This window comes from Malus sylvestris, chromosome 8, assembly GCF_916048215.2.
Source record: "Malus sylvestris chromosome 8, drMalSylv7.2, whole genome shotgun sequence".
Lineage (NCBI taxonomy): Eukaryota > Viridiplantae > Streptophyta > Magnoliopsida > Rosales > Rosaceae > Malus > Malus sylvestris.
Genome location: NC_062267.1, coordinates 14,601,485 through 14,622,546, shown reverse-complemented (window position 1 = coordinate 14,622,546; position 21,062 = coordinate 14,601,485). Strand labels below are relative to the sequence as shown.

Genomic DNA, 21,062 nt, shown 5'->3' with positions numbered 1-21,062 from the left:
GGCTTATTCTTTGAAATGCTTCATGAAATTGCTATTTAATCTCAGTTTACTTTCGAAATTGGTTTTATCTCACTTTGGTCCCCTGAAATTGACATTTTTAACTCTTTTGGCCTCACTTAACACCATTCCATTAAGGAACTGTTAAATTCAAGGGTATTTAAGATATTTTATTTTTTACACGTTTATTTATGTCTAGCCTACACACTAAACTAATCTCAATTCCGTTTTTGACAAATCTAATTCAAACCCTGGGTGTTGATGTGACCACCCGTCCCAAATTTTACAATTTATAAATTTTAAGTGTGAATTGACGAAAATGTCCTGGAGGCAAGGACTTTGACTTCTATTGACCATCGTCTAGAGGAACGTATGACTTATTCTTTTAGCGTATTGGTATAGTGCTTGTTGGTACGAATGCATAGGCGAAAGTCGGTTGTGGGTCCGGATTATAACGGTATGGTTACGGACGGGCATTTGAAGTCGTCTTACTAAACTATAGAATTTTAAATTAATTAGAGCTCCGACCATGTGGGAATGGAAACCAATTAGATTTTTTGTTGTTGGTGGGCCAATTAAGCATTTGACCAATAAAAGAGAAGCTCCTAGCATTCTCTTCCCGTGGAGGACACACACGACAAGACCTGGTTTCGAACCGGTGTGAAATTTTGGCCACTTCCACCATATTTTCAGGCGAAATTCACCCATCCATTACATGTAATTTCATAACCTGCCCTCTTCCATTTCCACCCAAAATTAGAAGGAATTGGGTTGAGGTTTGGTGGAAAAACCACCATGGGTTCTGCGGGAAAGGTTGCTCAAGATCCACCAAACCTGAAACAATTTCATTCAATTATCACTACCAATAGACTTCCCTTGAACTCCTGAACAAAGCCTAATAGGTTTTAGGGGCGGCGGAACGTCGAGGAGGAAGAATTGAAGCACACCCTTATAAGGTTTCCGGCAGATTTTCATGAAATTGAGGTGTTTCCTGGCTGGCTAGATTGGACTTGGCCACAGGTATAAATCGATTCCTCATGTTGTGTAGATGAATTTTCATGTTTGGATCGTGTGATTTGATGGAAAAATGAGAAAGTTATAACGATTTAAAGTTTGCCTAGTTTCCAGCGACCTCCACCACTTTTGAGACTTTTTCGGCCAAATCACACTGAGATAGCCATCGTGTAAGGTACCAATCTCTTCGTCTCATCGAGAACTATGATTTTCGTTTTTGAATCACATGTTTTCATTGAGTATTGACAAAGTTATGGACGTTGAAAGGTTGCCCAGAAATTCTGGCGAGTTACCAGTTTTCCCGCGAACAACCGTCTTTCAAACCATTTTCCGGCCACCTCCGGCCACCATTTGGACTTTAAGTTGGCACCAATCATTTGGGACACCTCGATGCACGTGCTAGAGAATCATAGTGTGGAGTCCAGGTGAATGGATCTTTTCCTTTTATTATAGGTATATAATTGATAGTTCCACAAACGCTTCTAAAGTGAATTATGCATGTTACCTACAATTAATTATTGTGAACTACGAATGGTTTGATCCCTATTTAGGGTACGTAGGCAGTCTAACGAGATGTTAGATGCAGCCATACAATAAATGAGAGTAAATAATTGAGACAATAGCCTTGTTTAGGGAATTGAGTAATGTGAGGGACATTGGTGGAAAATATAAAATTTAACCTTATGATTTGGTGGTTAAATATTGGTCATAAATCAATTTATGAAGAATCAGGAATTTGAAGTAAAGAAACGTAAGTAATGATAGTTAATTAAATTAGTATCTAGTTGGGCTTATCATTGATAATTATCTCCGAAAATAAGTAGTTTGGGAGTAAGGCGTTACGGATTATACATTTCACGCCATGTTATATATATATATATATATATTTGAAAATACTATGTTATAGTTGAGTTTTAGATTGCAACATGACATATTTATATGTGTATTACCTGAACCTAATTATTGTGAATGCTTCGAAGTAATAAATGATGATGCGGATGCCCAGGTAAGCTTCAGGAGAGTACATGTTGATGATAGTGATGGTAGTAAGTATATTGATGAGATATGTGATGAGATATGGATAATGAGATATTGATTGGCTAGCATGTTGATGAGATATTAATCCAGCCGTACATGTCACGTGAGGTGACTCCGGCTAGTATATTGATGAGATATGTGATGAGATATGGATGATGAGATATTGATTGACTAGCATGTTGATGAGATATTGATCCAGCCGTACAGGTCACGTGAGGTGACTTCGGCTAGTATAATGATGAGATATGAATAATGAGATATTGATTGGCTAGCATGTTGATGAGATATTGACTTAGCTGTACAGGTCACGTGAGGTGACTTCGGCTAGTATAATGATGAGATATGAATAATGAGATATTGATTGGCTAGCATGTTGATGAGATATTGATTCAGCCGTACAGGTCACGTGAGGTGACTCCGGTTAGTATATTGATGAGATATATGAGGAGGTATAAATAAAGTCGTACAGGTCCCTATAAGTGACTCCGACTTATTCATGAGATAGATGAGGATATATAAATAAAGTCGTACAGGTCCCTATAAGTGACTCCGACTTATATGCTAGCAATGATGAATGAGATTTATGAGGAGATATCAATAAAGTCTTACAAGTCCCTATAAGTGACTCTGACTTATATGCTAGCAATGATTAATGAGATATATAAGGAGATACAGATAAGTCGTACAGGTCACTAGAGGTGACTCCGACTAATAAGCTAGCATATGTGATGAATATGTGATAAGCTAGCATATGTGATGAATATGCGATAAGCTAGCATATGCGATGAAATATGTGATGAACTAGTATATGTGATGGGATATGGGTAAGTCGTACAGGTCACCATAGGTGACTCTGACTTGCGTACTAGTAAGAGTTATTAATCACATGATTATTTGATATTGCTGACGAAATGCCGTCTTGTGGTATATTTATGATATTTTCTGGAAATTATACAGGTGTTGTAGTGAGGGGTTATAATGTTTTATATGGTTTCTATTAAAATTTTATTTACAGGGCACTCACCTTTGTCTTGTCTTAACTCTCCAGGTTTTATTAGCTGAGCTTTCTTATCCTTGAAGATTCGTGGCGATTCTTGGTATTGGAGATTATTTCGAGGGTACGACTCTTAATTCACACTTCTGTACTTGCTTATGCTCTAACGTCACGTGTGAAGTGGGGTCCTTTCCGCTCACCGGTGCACTCTAGTATTTAGGCACTCTCAGGTTTAAATTTATTCACATTTTTCCACATCATCACACTTTATGGCTTCGTCACATTCCAGGTGTCGGCCAACACAGCTCGATTCGGAGTCCTAGTGGACATTCCGGGTCGGGGTGTGTCAGTTGAGGTTTTTTTTAAAAATAAATTATTCAATCAATAGAAAACTTTCGAGCAACAAAATCATTATATCAATAAAAATAAGGGTTACATGTTTGTTTTAGAGTCGTTTCACTCACAAGGCATCCATGTATTGGCTCGAAATTTTGCACTTGAAAATTCTCATTACAACATAAAGGAAACATGATAAACCCATTTCACAATTTCTTTCTATTCAAAATTGACCTAACCAAGTTTCACCCATCAAAAAAATAATCTCAGATCAATTGTACAAAATATAATCTAAAATAAAGACATTAATGTGACACCCTGTCCCAAATTTTACGATTTTATAAATTTTAAAACGTGAATTCACGAGAATACCCTATAGGCGAGGGTATTGACTTTTGTTGATCGCTAGTTCATGACGCATATGAACTATTACCTTACCGTATTTAAAAAATACGTTGGTAAGGGTTGTTATTTATTCTATTCTTTTCTTATAGTTATTGTTATTTTTATTAATTGAGGGGGTTAGAAAAATTAAGGGGAAAAAGAGGAAAAGAAGAGAAAAATAAGGAGGAAGGCTGCCTGATGGCAGGGAAGTGGAGAGGGAGAGAAAGAAGATGGGCATTGCCCAATCAGGAAAGGAGGAGAGTGAGAGTGATGAACGAGAAAGAAGAACCATGAGGGAAATGAAGGAGGTGTGGAGCACCCAACCTAGCTGACCCGTACACTCAGAACAAAAATCGGTTTCGATCCGGTTCTAATTCCAGTTAGATTCCATCACTTTTCTGATGAAAGTCACCCATTCTTCACCTGGAAATCATCCATTGACCTCCCTTCATCCATTTCCACCCAAATTTGGAAAGGATTTGGGTGTAAATCATTGAAATAAACCACGGGGGTGCCGTGAGACCCATGCTCGAAATCCATCAATCGTGAAACTATCTCATTGAATTACCACCACTAGAACACTCCTATAGAACCTAAGAACAAATCCCAGGCAGTTGTTGAGGTGTCAGAGTGAGTATGGAGGTCGAATTGAAGCACACCATTTTCTAGGGTTTCGGCAGGTTTGAGAAAAATTGGAGCTTTTCCCGTCCAAATTGGACTTGGCCACATGTATAAAGTTTACTCTACTCATTGAGATCTTCATTCTTGTAAATTTTGATAATTTTTTGAAATAGTTGGATTTTCCGACGAGTAGGGTGGCCGACCGCCGCCTGTGGCGGCATGTGGCCAGGGGACCGTCGATATTATCCTTAGGCTAAATTAGATGTCTTGAGTTCAGTTTTGGCAATCGTATATCGTAGGTTGATCGTTTGGACCTAAACTCATTAGGATACGTTACTTGGTAAAGATATGAATCGACGATCCGACCGTTGGATCGTTACCAAACTTTAATATGTTATAGTACATAATATTTGAGGACCATAGAAACTTACGGATAAGAAATCCGAAGTATGGATTTTCCCGAATTGGATTTGTAAGTTTATAAATTAAAATGTTGACCGCCATTTAGTTTTGGCAATTGGTGGAGATCCTACCGTTGGATCGTAATGAAACCTTAAGATGTTGTTCTAGAAGTATAATGTGAATTTTTGGAAGCAACGGATCGAAAATCCGAGTTGCTGATCTTCCGAATTGAATTATGTAAGGATGCGTTTTATGTAAATTATGTATTTTATCGGTTAGAACTCTGAGATGTGATTTGAAAATGTGAGATTTAACCTTAGGAATTAGTGATTGGATGTTGGTCATAAATCATGGTGTGAAGGATCGAGAATTTGAAGTAAGAAAACGTAAGTAATGATGAGCTAGTATATGTGATGAGATATATGATGAGCTAGTATATGTGATGAGATGTTTGATGAGCTAGCATATGTGATGAGATGTCTGATGAGCTAGCATATGTGATGAGATATATGATGAGCTAGCATATGTGATGAGAGCTAGCCTACGTGATGAGATATGGATAAGTCGTACAGGTCACAAGAGGTGACTCTAACTTATGAGCTAGCATATGTGATGAGATATGGATAAGTCGTACAAGTTACAAGAGGTGACTTTGACTTATGAGCTAGCATTGATTGATGAGATATGGTTGTAGTCGCATAGGTCACCATAGGTGACTCTGAATGGCGTGCTAATATGGGTTATTAAGCACATGATTATTGATATTACTGATGAGATGCTGTGTTGTAGTATATTTATGGACTTACTGTTGATATATTTTCAATTTCACATTGATACGTGGTATGATTTTCCTGGAAACTATACAGGTGTTGCAACGAGGGGTTATAATGTTTTATATGGTTTCTATTAAAATTTTACTTCCAGGGCCACTCACCCTTGTTTGGTTTTCACCCTTCAGGTTTTATTCACTGAGTTTTCTTATCGTTGTGGATTTATGGCAAGTCTTGGTATTGGAGATTACCTTTGATGGTACGATTCTTAATTCATTCTACTGTACTTACATATTCTCTAACGTCACGTGTGAAGGGGGTTCATTCCCGCTCACCAGCGCAATCTAGTATTTAGGCACTCTTAGGTTTAAATTTATTCACATTTTCCCACATCATCACACTTTATGGCTTCGTCACCTTCCAGGTGTCGGCCAGCACAGCTCAATTCGGAGTCCTAGTGGACATTCTGGGTCGGAGTGTGTCAATTAAGCTATCATATCCACAATATCCCAAACAAATCATCTAAAACAATTGTGCACAATTTGCAACAAAAAGTTTATTCGAAAATTTTCTTTTGATTGAATAATTTATTTTTAAAAAGCCCTAACTCATGGGGTTTGAATTAGAGTTGTCAAAAATGAAATTGAGGTTGGTTTAGTGTGTCGGCTAGAGTTAAATACAATGTGTAAAAAGTCTAAAATACCCTTGAATTTAACAGTTCTTTTACGGAATGGGGTGAAGTGAGACCAAATGAGTTGAAAATGTCATTTTCAGGGGGCAAAGTGAGACAAAACCAATTAATTAGCCTAAATGGCAGTTTTAGGAGCATTTCAATTAATTAACCTTTTTCAAAATATGTTGTAATAAAAAAAAAATCTCTAAGATAAGTAAAATAAAATCAAAAAACAAAAATGTAAAACAATAAAAAGAGTCAATTGGCACACGCGTAAGCGTGTGGCAAGAAGTTAGTATATATCTATATATAAAGCCAACACCCTAAAATGGTGAAGCTTTTTAAAATTTCTAAAAGGAAATTTTATTTGAACCCATACAACTTCTTTTTACACCCAAATTACTCTCTACACCCATATTATTTTTAAGTAAACTATTAATATTGTTGATGCACAAAATCAGCGAGGACTTTGGTACAATAGAAAGTGTCAGGTTTGTGACCTTCGCTTGGTTGCTTCGATCACTAGTGAAGATAAGTACGTAAATGAATAGGGACAGGGAAGCAAACACAAGATGTACGTGGTTCACCCAGATCGGCTACGTCCACGGAGTAGAGGAGTTCTCATTAATTGTGAAGGGTTTACACAAATACATAGGTTCAAGCTCTCATTTTGTGAGTTCTAGTGAATAGTTTAGTACAAAATGACATTAGAGATTATTGTGGGAGAATGATCCCTATTTATAGAAGAGAGTTTCTAGTTTTGTTCTAACATTGACACGTGTCGTGTTGTGATTGGCTTCTGATGTTGACACGTGTCGAGCTGTGATTGGCTTCTGATGTCGACACGTGTCACATTGTGATTGGCCTCCTGGTTGAAGGGAAGCTCTTCTGGGTCCTTGACGGTATAACGTTGACCGGTGCTCAGTAGTTTCGGGATTGGTCAAGTATGGTACAAACAGTGCTCCCCTAAGTTCCCGAGTGAGGGAAGCTCCTCGGTTGGGGACTTGCAAGATCCAAGCCATTGAGTAATCACGAAACTTCTAAGTACTGAAGTGAGGTATCATTTTCACGTGCTTTATCTGTCTCATATGTAGATGTGGCATCTTCTCTGGAAGTACTTTTCCTCTATCCATGGGTGGTATCTTTAACCGATGGAGATGCACAAGGTAATGTATCAATTTCACTTGAAGCTTACTTGTAGTTTCGGGCTTGGTCAAGTGTGATACAAACCCTATAGTAGGAGTCCCCAAGTCGCCGAGCTAGGAGATCTGCCGAAAGAGGTGACAGACAAAGTAAGCAGTCAAACTTCCAAGCAAGCAACCCAGGATCGGAGGTTCGACTTCGGCTTCCGGTTGATTGTTCTCCTTCTCATTGTCTCTCATTTAGCTGCCAGGATAAAGAGAATCAAATGGAGAAGAGATGATATGAGATACTTTTGCTTTTGAAGAAGTAACTTTCCACAGGCTTATTCTTGAACTGTGCTGGAGGGTTTTCTGGTTCCCTTCAGAGTATAAGGCCGACTCAAGAATTTGAGGGTCAAAACAAGTCCATCAAATCTAGAGTACGTTCGACCTTGATGATATGGGATACTTTTGCTGTTGACGAAATAATGAATGTGGTATGGAAAGGTGTCGTGCTGTAGTGATCTCTTTCAGCTCACCGTTAAACCTTCTGCTTCAATCTTTTGCATGGCAGGAGTGGTGTGCAACCTTTGCATTTAAATGGTTCTTCAGAACATTCCTTCATAGTGACTCATCCACGCTTAGCAACTTCAGTGTAAAGAGCCAATATCTGATCAACTGTCATGAGGTATGTGCCGGTGGAATTCATGACCTTGACAGCAGTTGAGGATGAGTTCTCGAGAGCAATGCTAAGTAAGCAACCAGGCAAAGGTCTCAGGCAGTTAGTTCCAAATTGGAGGTTTGATTTCAGGTTCCGACTGACTACTCTCTTTCTCTTTGTCCTGCAGGTGTGGACAAGGACGAAGACAAGGACAGGGAGAAAGCATGATATGTGATACTCTTGCTTTCGACCCTGATGATATGAGATACTCTTGTTCTTGGTGTGGCTTATTTGCTGAGTTATTATTGGGGGGAAATAAAGCTGAGTATTTCAAGAGGTTATGTTGAGGGTGCATTCTCGAATGTGAGAAAGGGTTGAGCATTTTTGCAGGTTTGCCTGTCCGTTGAGGAGGGAGGTCGATGTATATAGGGATTTCCCAATAACAAGTAGTAATGCTATTCCTTTACCCTTCTTGGTTACAACAATGTAGTGGGAGCTGCCAGCTTCACGTGTTTTAACTTTGTCAGAGCATTTTGAAAAAGTGGTATGTGGTATCTGGAAAGCTGATGTTGCGTGTGAAGATTACAGACAAGCTTTATCTAAGGAAATCTGGCTCTCGAAGTTCTGAGAGCTGTGCCTTTTCGGTTTTCGAACAAGCAATCCCTTCGGGAATCTGGCTCTCGAGATTCGAAAATCGGTGCCGTTTCGGTTTTTGAGAAAGTAATTATGTTGAGAGTTTTTTCTCGAATGTGAGTAAAGGTTGGACGTTCTTGCTAGCCTGTCTTGCCACGGAACACAGAGGTCGACACACATAGGGACTTTCCAGTTGTCAAGCAGTGGTGCTGTTCCTTTACCCTTGTGGGTAATAGTAGGGTAGCTGGAACTTCGAAATTCTCGTGCCTAAACTTTGTCAGAGATCTTTGGCAAAGTTATATGTGGTACCCGAGGAGTTGATGGTGCGTGTGGAGAGTGGTGATTGAACAGTAAGATTCACGTGCTTTCTACTTTACCAGAAATCTTCGACAGATTGCCCGTAATTTCCGCAAAGCTGAGTGTGCATGTGACAGGTGCTGACGAGGCTAAAAAAGCAGGTGCTTCTTCGATTTCTGAGATCGGCCCTCGTGGTCTCTGAGCAGCTCAGCTTCCAAGAAAGCAAATGCCTCTTCGATTCCTGAAGCTCCGTCAAGTGCAGATTTTTATAGAGGTTGGCATTAAGTGCCACATCACACTTGAATCTCCACCAGTAGAAGCTCCCTTCTTGCACTTCTAAGATCTTGATTTGTCTGACGTCTTCCCTCTTCAACACCTTTGAAAATGTCTGGCCCTTCCGACCGTCGTTTTGACTTGAACCTTGGAGAAGAGACAGCCACGCCTTCTCCAGACAACATATGGCGCCCATCCTTCATATCCCCTACTGGTCCTCTTACCGTTGGGGATTCTATGATGAAGAATGATATGACCGCTGCGGTGGTGGCTAGGAACCTTCTCACTCCCAAAGATAACAGACTACTTTCCAAACGGTCTGATGAGTTGGCTGTTAAGGATTCTCTGGCTCTTAGTGTTCAGTGTGCAGGTTCTGTGTCTAATATGGCCTAACGCCTATTTGCTAGACCCGCAAAGTTGAATCATTGGCTGCTGAAGTGATGAGTCTCAAACAGGAGATTAGAGGGCTCAAGCATGAGAATAAACAGTTGCACCGGCTCGCACATGACTATGCTACAAACATGAAGAGGAAGCTTGACCAGATGAAGGAATCTGATGGTCAGGTTTTACTTGATCATCAGCGGTTTGTGGGTTTGTTCCAAAGGCATTTATTGCCGTCGTCTTCTGGGGCTGTACTGCGTAATGAAGCTCCAAATGATCAACCTCCGATGCCTCCTCCTTCTGGGGTTCTGTCCAGTACTAAGGCTCCGGATAACCACCCTCCGGTGCTTTCTCTTTCTGGGGCTCTACCGACCGCTGAGACTTCCCCTGAGTAACCTTTGTGAAGGCTCCCTCTTGTTTGTTTATTTTGATTCATGTATATGTACATATTTGTAACTTATCGGAAATATCAATAAACAATATTTGCTTCATTTCAACGTATTGTGTTAAATACACCAAGGCCTTCTTCACTAAGTTCTTTGAATTTTTCCTTTTGTTGAAGCTTGTATGTTGAAACTTTATAGTGAAACATGTAGGTTGAGGTAGTGCTCCCTTAATTTCCCGAGTGAGGAAAACTTCTTGTTTGGAGACTTGAAAAATCCAAGTCACTAAGTGGTCATGAGACTTCAGAGTATCAAGGTGCAGTAGCATATGGTAGGAGTCCCCAAAGTCTCTGGTCGAGGGAGTTGACGAATGAGGCATTTCCTTTCTAAGTGGTAGCCCAAAACTCCTTCTTCATATATATTTGTTATGAAAGTTGTTAGACCCAAAGAAGAGGAGGCCTAGGCAATTTTTTTTTTTTTGATTTTTTTTTTTTTTGAATTTTCAAATTTCCGGATTTTTGAATTTTCGAATTTCTGAAAAAAAAATATATATATATATATATATATATATATATATATTTAAAAGCTTTGTAGGTGAAGCTTTGGTGTTGAAGCTTTGTAGGTGAAGCTTTGTTGGGCATCATGAATTGATTTTGCTTCACACTATCTTGATGAAGAGTGTGTGAAGCTTTTATATGTTTTGGTGTTGAAATTTTGTATTGTAGGTGAAGCTTTGGGGTTGAAGCTTGATAGGTGAAGCTTTGGTGTTGAAGCTTTATAGGTGAAGTTTTGGTGTTGAAGCTTTATAGGTGAAACTTTGGTGTTGAAGGGTTGAAGCTTTATAGGTGAAGCTTTTGGTGTTAAAGCTTTATAGGTGAAGCTTTAGGGTTGAAGCTTTATAGGTGAAGCTTTTGTTGGCACCATAAATTAATTTTGCTTCACACTATCTTGATGAAGATAGTGCAAAGCTTTTGAGATTGATATTTGTCCTCCATTGATGAAGCTTTTGTTGGCACCATAAATTGATTTTGCTTCACACTTCACACTATCTTGATGAAGATAGTGCAAAGCTTTTGAGATTGATATTTGTCCTTCATTGATGAAGCTTTTGTTGGCACCATAAATTGATTTTGCTTCACACTATCTTGATGAAGATAGTGCAAAGCTTTTGAGATATGAAGATAGTGCAAAGCTTTTGAGATTGGTATTTGTCCTCCATTGATGAAGCTTTTGTTGGCACCATAAATTGATTTTGCTTCACACTATCTTGATGAAGATAGTGCAAAGCTTTTGAGATTAATATTTGTCCTCCATTGATGAAGCTTTTGTTGGCACCATAAATTGATTTTGCTTCACACTATCTTGATGAAGATAGTGCAAAGCTTTTGAGATTGATATTTGTCCTCCATTGATGAAGCTTTTGTTGGCACCATAAATTAATTTTACTTCACACTATCTTGATGAAGATAGTGCAAAGCTTTTGAGGATTGTAGTTGTGTTCCATTGATGAAGCTTTGTTGAATTTCCCAATTTCCAATTTCCTCTTTTTTTTTGGGAAAACTAGAAATTTGAAAATGTGGGAGAGACAACGTATACAAATTTTGCTTCCATACTGTTAAGCGAGAGATTGTGATGCAAGCCACATCTTGTAGTAGTCGAAGGTTTGGATGAACCATATAAATTGAATTTGCTTTGAAAAGTCTTGATCAAGAGCGTTTGAAGCTTTCTATGAGTTGTAGTGTTTGCATTGTTACAGGAGGAGAAATGTCTGAGGCAGATGCAAGAGGGCTGAAGAGCTTGATCTTCGTATACCATGCACTGAAGCCATTGTTGGCTTGCAATAAGACTTTGTTGGTGACTATAACTCTTGTTAGGCATAAGTGCTCCCCTAGTTGAGTTGTAAAGCTTGATGGTTTTTGATTATTTGTGAATGCTAGGAGTTCACATGTACAAGTTGTACCACTCGTCTTCTGGTTAGTGGAATGAATGGTGGGTTGCTTTCATCACTTGGTTGGTGGTACGAATGTGAATTCCTTAATCACCTTTCATCACATTTCATCACCTAGTTGGTGACATGAAGGAGAGTACGCGTTGTACATTTCATCACCTAGTTGATGGCATGAAGGAAAGTACGCGTTGTACATTTCATCACCTGGTTGGTGGCATGAAGATGAGTTCCTTCTTCACCTGATTGGTGATAAGGGTGGCAAGTTTCCAAATAATATTATAGTACGGGTTGTACATTTCATCACCTAGTTGGTGGTACGAAGGTGAGTTCCTTCATCACCTAGTTGGTGAGAATAAGGGCAAGGTGTCGAGGCACATTGTGGTAAATGTCGAATGACACAAAGTGTGTTGAACCCTTTCGAAGCACAGTTGGCTTATGTATAGATGTGTTGGAATGTATGATGTTTATGCATGAATGTGTTGGAATGTATGATGTTTATGTATGAATGTATTGGAATGTATGATGTTTATGTATGAATGTGTTGGAATGTATGATGTTTATGTATGAATGTGTTGGAATGTATGATGTAGATCCTTTGTATAGTCTTGTTGACATATACTTAGATTTTGTTTTGTATTGGAAACATTTGCGTTGAAGCTTCAACACTTGAGTGTTTCATTGCTCAGAATGTAAAAGAGTTTATGGCCGAGTTGGCTAAATCACCTATTTATTGAATTCATACCAAATGGTCTTTGTTACATAGGATGCCGAACGGCTGTAGCTTAACACTTGTATAATGTGAGTCTATTTGTAATAGTACTTCAAGTGGTCAGCATTCCATGGATGGCCAAGGGTCTTGCCATCAGAGTTTCTGAGCTTGTAGGAGCCAGGGCCGCTGATGCCGACGACCTCGAACGGTCCGTCCCAGTTAGGACTGAGTGTTCCTTCACTCGAGACCCTATCACAGAGTAATCTTTTCTTCAGTACCCAGTCTCCCACTTTGAAAGAGCGAGGTTTGACCCTTGAGTCGTAGTAGTTGGAAATGCGCTGCTTGTAGGCGACATTCCTCAGGTGAGCCTGATTTCTGTGTTCCTCGACTAGATCCAGGTTGAGGGTGAGTTGTTTGTCGTTCTCACTCTGCATGTAATTCTGGATTCGGTATGTTGCTTGCTCAAGCTCAACCGGGACAACTGATTCTGTACCAAAAGCAAGTGAGAATGGAGTTTCTCCTGTGGAAGTCCGATATGAAGTGCGGTATGACCAAAGAACTTGGGGTACGAATTCTGGCCAATAACCTTTAGCTTTGTCCAAGCTAGTTTTCAGAGTGCGCTTGATTATTTTGTTAACGGCCTCGACTTGTCCATTAGACTGGGGATGGGCTGGAGAGGCAAAACATAAGTTGATGTTGAACTTAGAGCAGAACATCTTGAACTTCTTGTTGTCGAACTGCCGCCCATTGTCCGTGACTATCGCATTGGGAATGCCGAATCTACAGAGGATGTTCTTCCATACGAAGTCTTCTATTTTTCCCTCAGTAATGGTTGCCAAAGGTTCTACTTCAGCCCACTTTGTGAAGTAGTCAACTGCAACGATTGCATAGCGGACCTTGCCCTTCCCTGCAGGCATTGGGCCGATCAAATCAAGTCCCCATTGGGCGAAGGGCCAAGGACTGATCATAGGAGTGAGCGGCTCGGGAGGGGAGTGAGGGATAGTTGCGTAGCGTTGACACTTATCACATGAGCGAGATATTCTGATGACATCTTGGTGGAGTGTTGGCCAATAGTATCCTTGGCGAAAAGTCTTGTGTGCTAGGGATCGAGACCCAACATGATCTCCGCAGACTCCTTCATGTATTTCCCGAAGGACAATTTCCGCCTCCGCATGTGTAAGGCATCTTAGGTAGGGCAGGGTAAAACCGCGCTTGTAGAGTTGGTCATTAATGATCAGGTAGCGAGCAAACTTGTATCGAATCTGCTTAGCTTGGACTTTGTCATTTGGGAGGGTGCCATGGGCAAGGAATTTATAAATTGGGGTGATCCAACTATCTCCTTATTGTAAATTGCACACTTCCGCGACCATGGTGCTTGGTGCTGCCAACAATTCGACATGAATTTTTCTCCCAATCTTGTCTTCCACTGCCGAGGCGAGGCGGGCCAAAGCGTCTGCATGACTGTTTGCCGCTCGAGGAACTTGGGTGATCTGGTAGTGGAAGTGCTTGAGCAAAAGTCGTGTTTGCGCAAGATATGCTGCCATAGAGCTATCCTTAGCATCAAAGTTGTTCGTGACTTGGTTGACCACTAATTGGGAGTCACTGAAGATATCAATTTGTTTAACTCCAAGATGCTTGGCCAAACGTAAGCCTGCTAGAAGGGCTTCATATTCGGCCTCATTGTTCGATGCCTTGAATTTGAAACGAAGAGCGTATTCTATCGCCACTTTGTCAGGGGTAGTGAGGACTAATCCTGCTCCGCAGCCTTGTTGGTTGGATGAGCCATCAACATACAGACTCCATGCTGGGGTTGTTGATTCTATCTTCTGAGCTTCCGATGGTAATGAAGCTATTGCTTCAGGTGTAGAAGCAATGTCAACAGGATATGTGAAGTCGGCGATGAAATCTGCTATTGCTTGACCCTTTTCGACTGGTTTTGGTTGGTAGGAGATGTCAAACTCACCCAATGCTATCGCCCATTTGATCATTCGCCCAGACGTGTCAGGACTCTGGAGTATCTGTCAAAGAGGGTGATTGGTAAGCACGATAATGACGTGTGCTTGGAAATAAGGGCGAAGTTTTCGAGCAGACATGACCAATGCTAGAGCTAATTTCTCAATGTTGGAGTATCGTGTCTCCGCATCTTGTAGGGCCTTGCTAGCATAGTAGATGGGCCGTTCGACACCACTGTCATTTCGAATAAGAACAAAACTGACTGCTGAAGCTGAAACCGATAGATAGATAATAAGAGTGTCACCAACTTCTGGTTTGGAGAGCAGAGGGGCTTTACTCATGTACTCTTTGAGGTTCCTGAATGCCTTGGCACATTCCTCCGTCCATGTAATGTACTTCTTATTTCCCTTGAGTGCTTTGAAGAAAGGAGCACATCTGTCTGTGGCCTTAGAAATGAATCTGGTTAAGGCTGCCACCTTGCCAGTAAGGCTTTTGATGTCTTTTGAAGTTACTGGCTCTTTCATGTCGAGGATTGCTTTGATCTTTTCGGGGTTAGCTTCAATGCCTCGTTGGCTAATCATGAAGCCTAAGAATTTGCCAGAGCCCACGCCGAAGGCATATTTGTTGGGGTTCAACCTCATTCGATACCTCTTTAGAATGGTGAAAGTTTCAGATAGGTTGGTGATGTGTTGGTCAGCATGTTTGCTCTTGACTAACATATCATCAACGTAAACTTCCATGCTCTTCCTAATCTGTTCGGCGAACATTGAATTGACCAGTCTCTGATAAGTTGCTCCTGCATTCTTTAGACCGAAGGGCATGACTTTGTAGCAATATAGTCCGCTGTCAGTAGTGAAGGCTGTGTGTTCTTGGTCTGAGGGGTTCATGAGGATTTGGTTGTATCCTGAATAAGCGTCCATGAAGCTCAAGAGCTCACACCCTGCCGTAGAGTCTATAAGTCTATCAATGAGAGGAAGGGGGAAACTATCCTTCGGGCATCCTTTGTTTAGGTCGGTGTAGTCGACACACATTCTCCACAAGACCTTTTGAAGCAGGAGACTTTCCTTGGTCGGATTTTTCTTAACAAGGACAACATTTGCTACCCATGTTGGGTAATTGACTTCACGGACGAAGCCTATGTCCTTGAGTTTTTCAACTTCTGCTTTCATCGCCTCGTATCGTTCAACATCATAAGATCTTCGCTTCTGTTTTACTGGTTTGGTCTTGGGATCAATACTCAAGTGGTGACAGATGATATCGGGAGAGATGCCCGGCATATCTTTATATGACCAAGCGAAGACCTCGGCGTTCTCTTGCAAAAATGAGATCAACGACAACCGAAGGGGTGGTGACAAAGTGGTGCCAATCTTCACCATGCGATCTGGATGGTCTTTGGAGATAGAGACATTCTCTAACTCTTCAGCGGGTTGTGTTTGCTGGGTGAATGAGTCATCTCGAGGGTCATCGGGTTGACTGTTGCCATTATGAAGATCCGAGTTGGCTTCATCTGGATTGGTCTTTACTACTTGGTTATGTATAGAGAGGGTTTCCTTGGGGACAGGCAGGTGTTGTTGCTTAATTGAAGTGTTGTAACATGATCGAGCACTAAGTTGATCTCCCCTGATGTATCCATTGCCGAAAGGGGTTGGAAACTTCATCAACAACATATGTGTGGATACCATGGCCTTGAGATCATTGATGCCTGTGCGCCCAAAGATGACATTGTATGCCGTCGGGCAATTGACCACTAGGAAGTTAGTGGTAATAGTAGCTGTGTAGGGGCCTGTACCAATGGTGAGGGGTAAGTGTATACTCCCTAAAGGTTGCACGATATCGCCAGAGAAGCTTATCAGAGGAGAAATCGAGCGATCGAGCAAGTGTTCAGCTACATTAAGTGCCTTGAAAGCTTCAGCAAACATGATATTAACTGAAGCACCTGTGTCTATCAGGATTCGTTTCACATCAAAATTTGCTATGTGAGCCTCCACGATCAGCGGGTCGTTGTGAGGGTAGATGATACCTCTTTCTTCCTCAGGGTAGAAACATATTGGATCCCAGTTAGGCTTTTGATACTTGCCTCCCCTGATGTCTTCCACGTGAAACACTTGATGGCCAGGTCTCAAAGTTCGTTCACTGTTTTTCATGGCCCTATGGGAAGATTTAGACATAGGTGTGCCGCCGCTTATAGAATATATCACATTCACCTGGCGTTGGTTAAGGTTATCCCTTGGAAGGTGAATGAGGAACTGATCAATTTTTCCTTCACGTGCCAAAGCTTCAATATGATCACGGAGGATGACACACTTCTCGCCATCATGGCCATTATACTCGTGATAGCAGCAAAACATGCCCGTGTTTTTCATGGACTTGTAATCTGGCTGTCTTGGCTTTGGCTTTGGTATCAGATGAGCTATACTGGGGTAGATGGCCGCGCATGTAGCGTTCAAAGGTGTGTATGTCTCATACCTCGGGGTAGGGCCTATCTTGACATGTGATTGGCCCACTGCAAATGAGGCCGGGGGGTGTGCTGCTACTGTTTGGAAGGTTGAGGTCTTTTCATTCGGTTGGATCTGGCTTCCACTCCCTACTTGCTGATACGGGGTGACTGTAGGGGGTTTCCCTTGATATGTCCTTGCCTCGGCAGAGGCATGGTTGTAAGCTTGTGCCATCACCTCAGAGTAAGTCTTCCAAGTGTTGGCATTGATCATGTACTTGAAGAAACAGTCACGTAAGCCTGCCGTGAAGGCCTTGAGGGTGGTCTTGTCATCTGCCTCAGCGCAGCGGGAATACTCATGGCTGAAGCGGCCAGCATACTTTCGTAATGACTCGTCCGGCTTCTGGCGAATAGTGTACAAGTCATCTGCGGAATGCAAGCGATCAGTCTGGAAGATGTGTTGAGAGACAAACAACTTCCTCAACTCTTCAAATGAGTCTACCGTCTCGGGTGGAAGAAGGCAATACCAGTTTAAAGCTCCGCCAGAGAGGGTGGAGGGGAAGAGAAGGCATCGTTCTTCATCGGTGTGTCTCCGGTATACCATGGTGGACTCAAAGAGGTTAAGGTGTTCAATCGGGTCTTCCCTTCCAGTATAGAATTGTAAGTCAAGCTTCTGCTTTGTCTTCGCTTGGAGGGGGGTGTTGAGGATCCTTCTTGTGAGGGGGCCAGGCCTGGGTTGGTTCCAGTCAGGTATCTCGGCTTGACGTTCAGCCTTCAACTTGTTTACTTCCTTCAGGAGCTGTAGGACGAGGGGGTCCTGAGTGGAGTTGTGCATCACTAAAGTTTTCTTCCGTAAGTCCCCATCGCCTCTTGGAAGTAGGAAAGTTTGATCAAGATAGCATGATTTTTCCTTGGACTCGTCACACTGACTCCTAGAGTGAGTATGTCGGAACATTTCCGAGTCCCCTGTACCTTCATGTTCTTCTAGGACTTGTTGCCCATTCCCTAGATTAACTGCTGGCCTGGGTCGTGGGAGAGAACCGAGTCTTTCAGAAACTCTTGGGTCATTGATCTTCGAGCTTATGTGGATGAGATTCTCTCGACGTTGCTTTAGGAAGTCTCGACAATCGCGATAGACGGCTTTTGATCCTTCGACTCCTTCTGTGAGGAGGTGTTTTCCTCTACTCCTTCTGTTTCGGGTTGAAGCAGCTGGGTTGAGAGAAGTCTCATGTTGATTATCACATTGATGTGTAGCTCGATCCCTATCAGGGATGTCCGTGTTGGATATCGGTGACCCTCCGTGTTGGGGGGCATTCAGATGATTGTTGACCTCAGCAGGGGCGACGAGCTTGTGTGCTTGAGCATGCCTAGCCTCGTGAAGCATCTCAAAAAGTTTTTCATACTGCTTCTGGAGGACCTCGTTCCTCATCACTATCTTGTTGTTTTGAGCTTCTAACTCATCGACTTTAGCTTGAAGAGTAACTCTATTTCCTTCCTGCTTTCGTTGCTTCATACTAGGTCCAATGAGGGTGTCATTCTGTGTGCTATGGCTTCTTTCGCTCCCCATGTTGGAGAGAGATGTTTGGCCAAAAGAAAGTGTACGAGCGGTGGAAACCAGCTTAACAAAGCTGAAGAGAGTGGGAGTAAGTGTCTTTCCCACAGACGGCGCCAAATGTTGATGCACAAAATCAGCGAGGACTTTGGTACAACAGAAAGTGTCAGGTTTGTGACCTTCGCTTGGTTGCTTCGATCACTAGTGAAGATAAGTACGTAAATGAATAGGGACAGGGAAGCAAACACAAGATGTACGTGGTTCACCCAGATCGGCTACGTCCATGGAGTAGAGGAGTTCTCATTAATTGTGAAGGGTTTACACAAATACATAGGTTCAAGCTCTCATTTTGTGAGTTCTAGTGAATAGTTTAGTACAAAATGACATTAGAGATTATTGTGGGAGAATGATCCCTATTTATAGAAGAGAGTTTCTAGTTTTGTTCTAACATTGACACGTGTCATGTTGTGATTGGCTTCTGATGTTGACACGTGTCGAGCTGTGATTGGCTTCTGATGTCGACACGTGTCACATTGTGATTGGCCTCCTGGTTGAAGGGAAGCTCTTCTGGGTCCTTGACGGTATAACGTTGACCGGTGCTCAGTAGTTTCGGGATTGGTCAAGTATGGTACAAACAAATATCTCTTTAAACCCAAACTTACTACCTAAACTACCCTCACAAACACAATTCAATATATAAATTTATCTTTACACCCATTTAGAAAAACAAAAAATCAAAATCAGTGTTTTAAAATCATTCTTAATCCTTCTTTTTTGCTGATTTTGCTCAATCCCATATCTGTTTTAATTAATCTTTCATCATTTGATTTTGCTTAATCCCATATAGATGATTAAATAAAAATAAAAATTTGAAATCCCATATGTTTTTATTTTATTTTTTGTTCAATCAGTATGCATTTTTTTGCAAATGATCAAAATTGGATCATCAAATCCCTCCAATATTTAGCACAAAATCCAGAAGTTTCACATGGTCCGTTGGATCAGATTTTCATTCATGTGATCTGAAGTTTGAAGAACCCTTGGTTGCTTTGAATCCATAAACAATAACATAAGCATCTAAAAACTCAGAAGTAACATTGAGCTAGAACAATCATAATATTGCTGCACTAAAGGCTTATGCATTTTCAGGGAAGATAAGCAACGTAATGAGAGTCTCGTAACTAGCAAAGAGAGAAACAAGGTCGGAGCATTTTTGCCAACTCGAAGTCCTGGAACTGAAATGCAAGTGCACAAGTACATCCCACAAGTGAGCAGTGAGAGTCTCGGCATCCCTTGGAGCAGCTTTGAGCAATGCCCCATCTAGTGAAATGTTGCAGTCCTTTGTTGGAAAGGAACCAAATTAACCACACATTTGTAGTCCTTTATTGATTATTAGGTATATATGAGTTTATTGATAAATTTTAGTTTTATTGTTCATTTCATTTTGTACTTGACAGTAATTATGTAATAGAATAAGAAAGACAATTCATATTTAAAGTTTAAGTTTGATATAGAAAGAGGTTATATGAGTTTAAATAAAATTTCCCATTTCTAAAATGCCCATTCTCACATTCAATCCTTGAAACAACACACATAGAAGCAGTTACTCCAGACTTAGTTTCTTTTTTGGCTTATTTAATTAAACAAATTGTAAATCACTTTTTTTTTTCAAATAAAAAACAAAATAATAAAGCTAGAACGCAAAAAAACGTGAATCATTCATAAATACCTTTAAAAAAAAAAAATTAAAAGAACTAAGATGTAAAAAGCAAATCACCACACACGCTCACACATGTGGCAAGAAGATAGTAGTTTAACTAATTGATTGATAATTATTCTACAAAAAATAGTTTTCTTTTCCTTTGTTGAAAGTTGGGATACAAAAGCATATTATTAACAGTCTCCGTTTCTTTAGTGTAGATAATATCGTTTGTTAAAAAAACCATATTATTAACAAAAAGATTGTTGCATTAGTACATTTTCAAATAATTATCTCCATTAAGATCTTGGGGGCAGCTCAAGTGGTGCGAGAGGATGATATAACCATTTAAAAATTATGAGTTTTATATTCGATTAAAATAAATACCCAAAATACTTGCTCCTTACATGGAATCACACCAATAAATTAGAATCCCCTGCATTTTTTCAATACATTTTTAGATTCAACATTGGTTCATTTCTAAGATTTGATTAAGAGGCTTTGACTAATTGCCATATCAACATTTTCTATTTTTTAAATTACATATAATTTATTTAAAGGCATTTTCTCTTCACCTTGTAACTAATTGCCAACAATTTAGGAAATTTTATTTTCCTGGTCCTCTAAACTCCTACTTTTTAATGACTCTTTCTATAAAAAAAAATTAATTAAAGTAATTTAAACTTTTACATTGTTGATGACTCCTATAAAAAAAAATTTAATTAAAGTAATTCCTCATCATTAGGATAAAAAGTAATAAAAGTTATGTTTTGAAAACAAACATACCAA

The 21,062-nt window shown here is 40.5% G+C and overlaps 1 long non-coding RNA gene across 1 annotated transcript; it reads left to right on the top strand.

The window, feature by feature from the left end:
• Window positions 1–638: 638 nt before the first annotated feature.
• Window positions 639–20,131, top strand: LOC126631578 (uncharacterized). The gene is made up of 6 exons (XR_007626399.1): window positions 639–1,017; window positions 1,126–1,186; window positions 1,279–1,436; window positions 3,098–3,167; window positions 5,745–5,815; window positions 19,724–20,131. It is a non-coding gene; the product is annotated as an uncharacterized LOC126631578 (long non-coding RNA).
• Window positions 20,132–21,062: the final 931 nt, after the last annotated feature.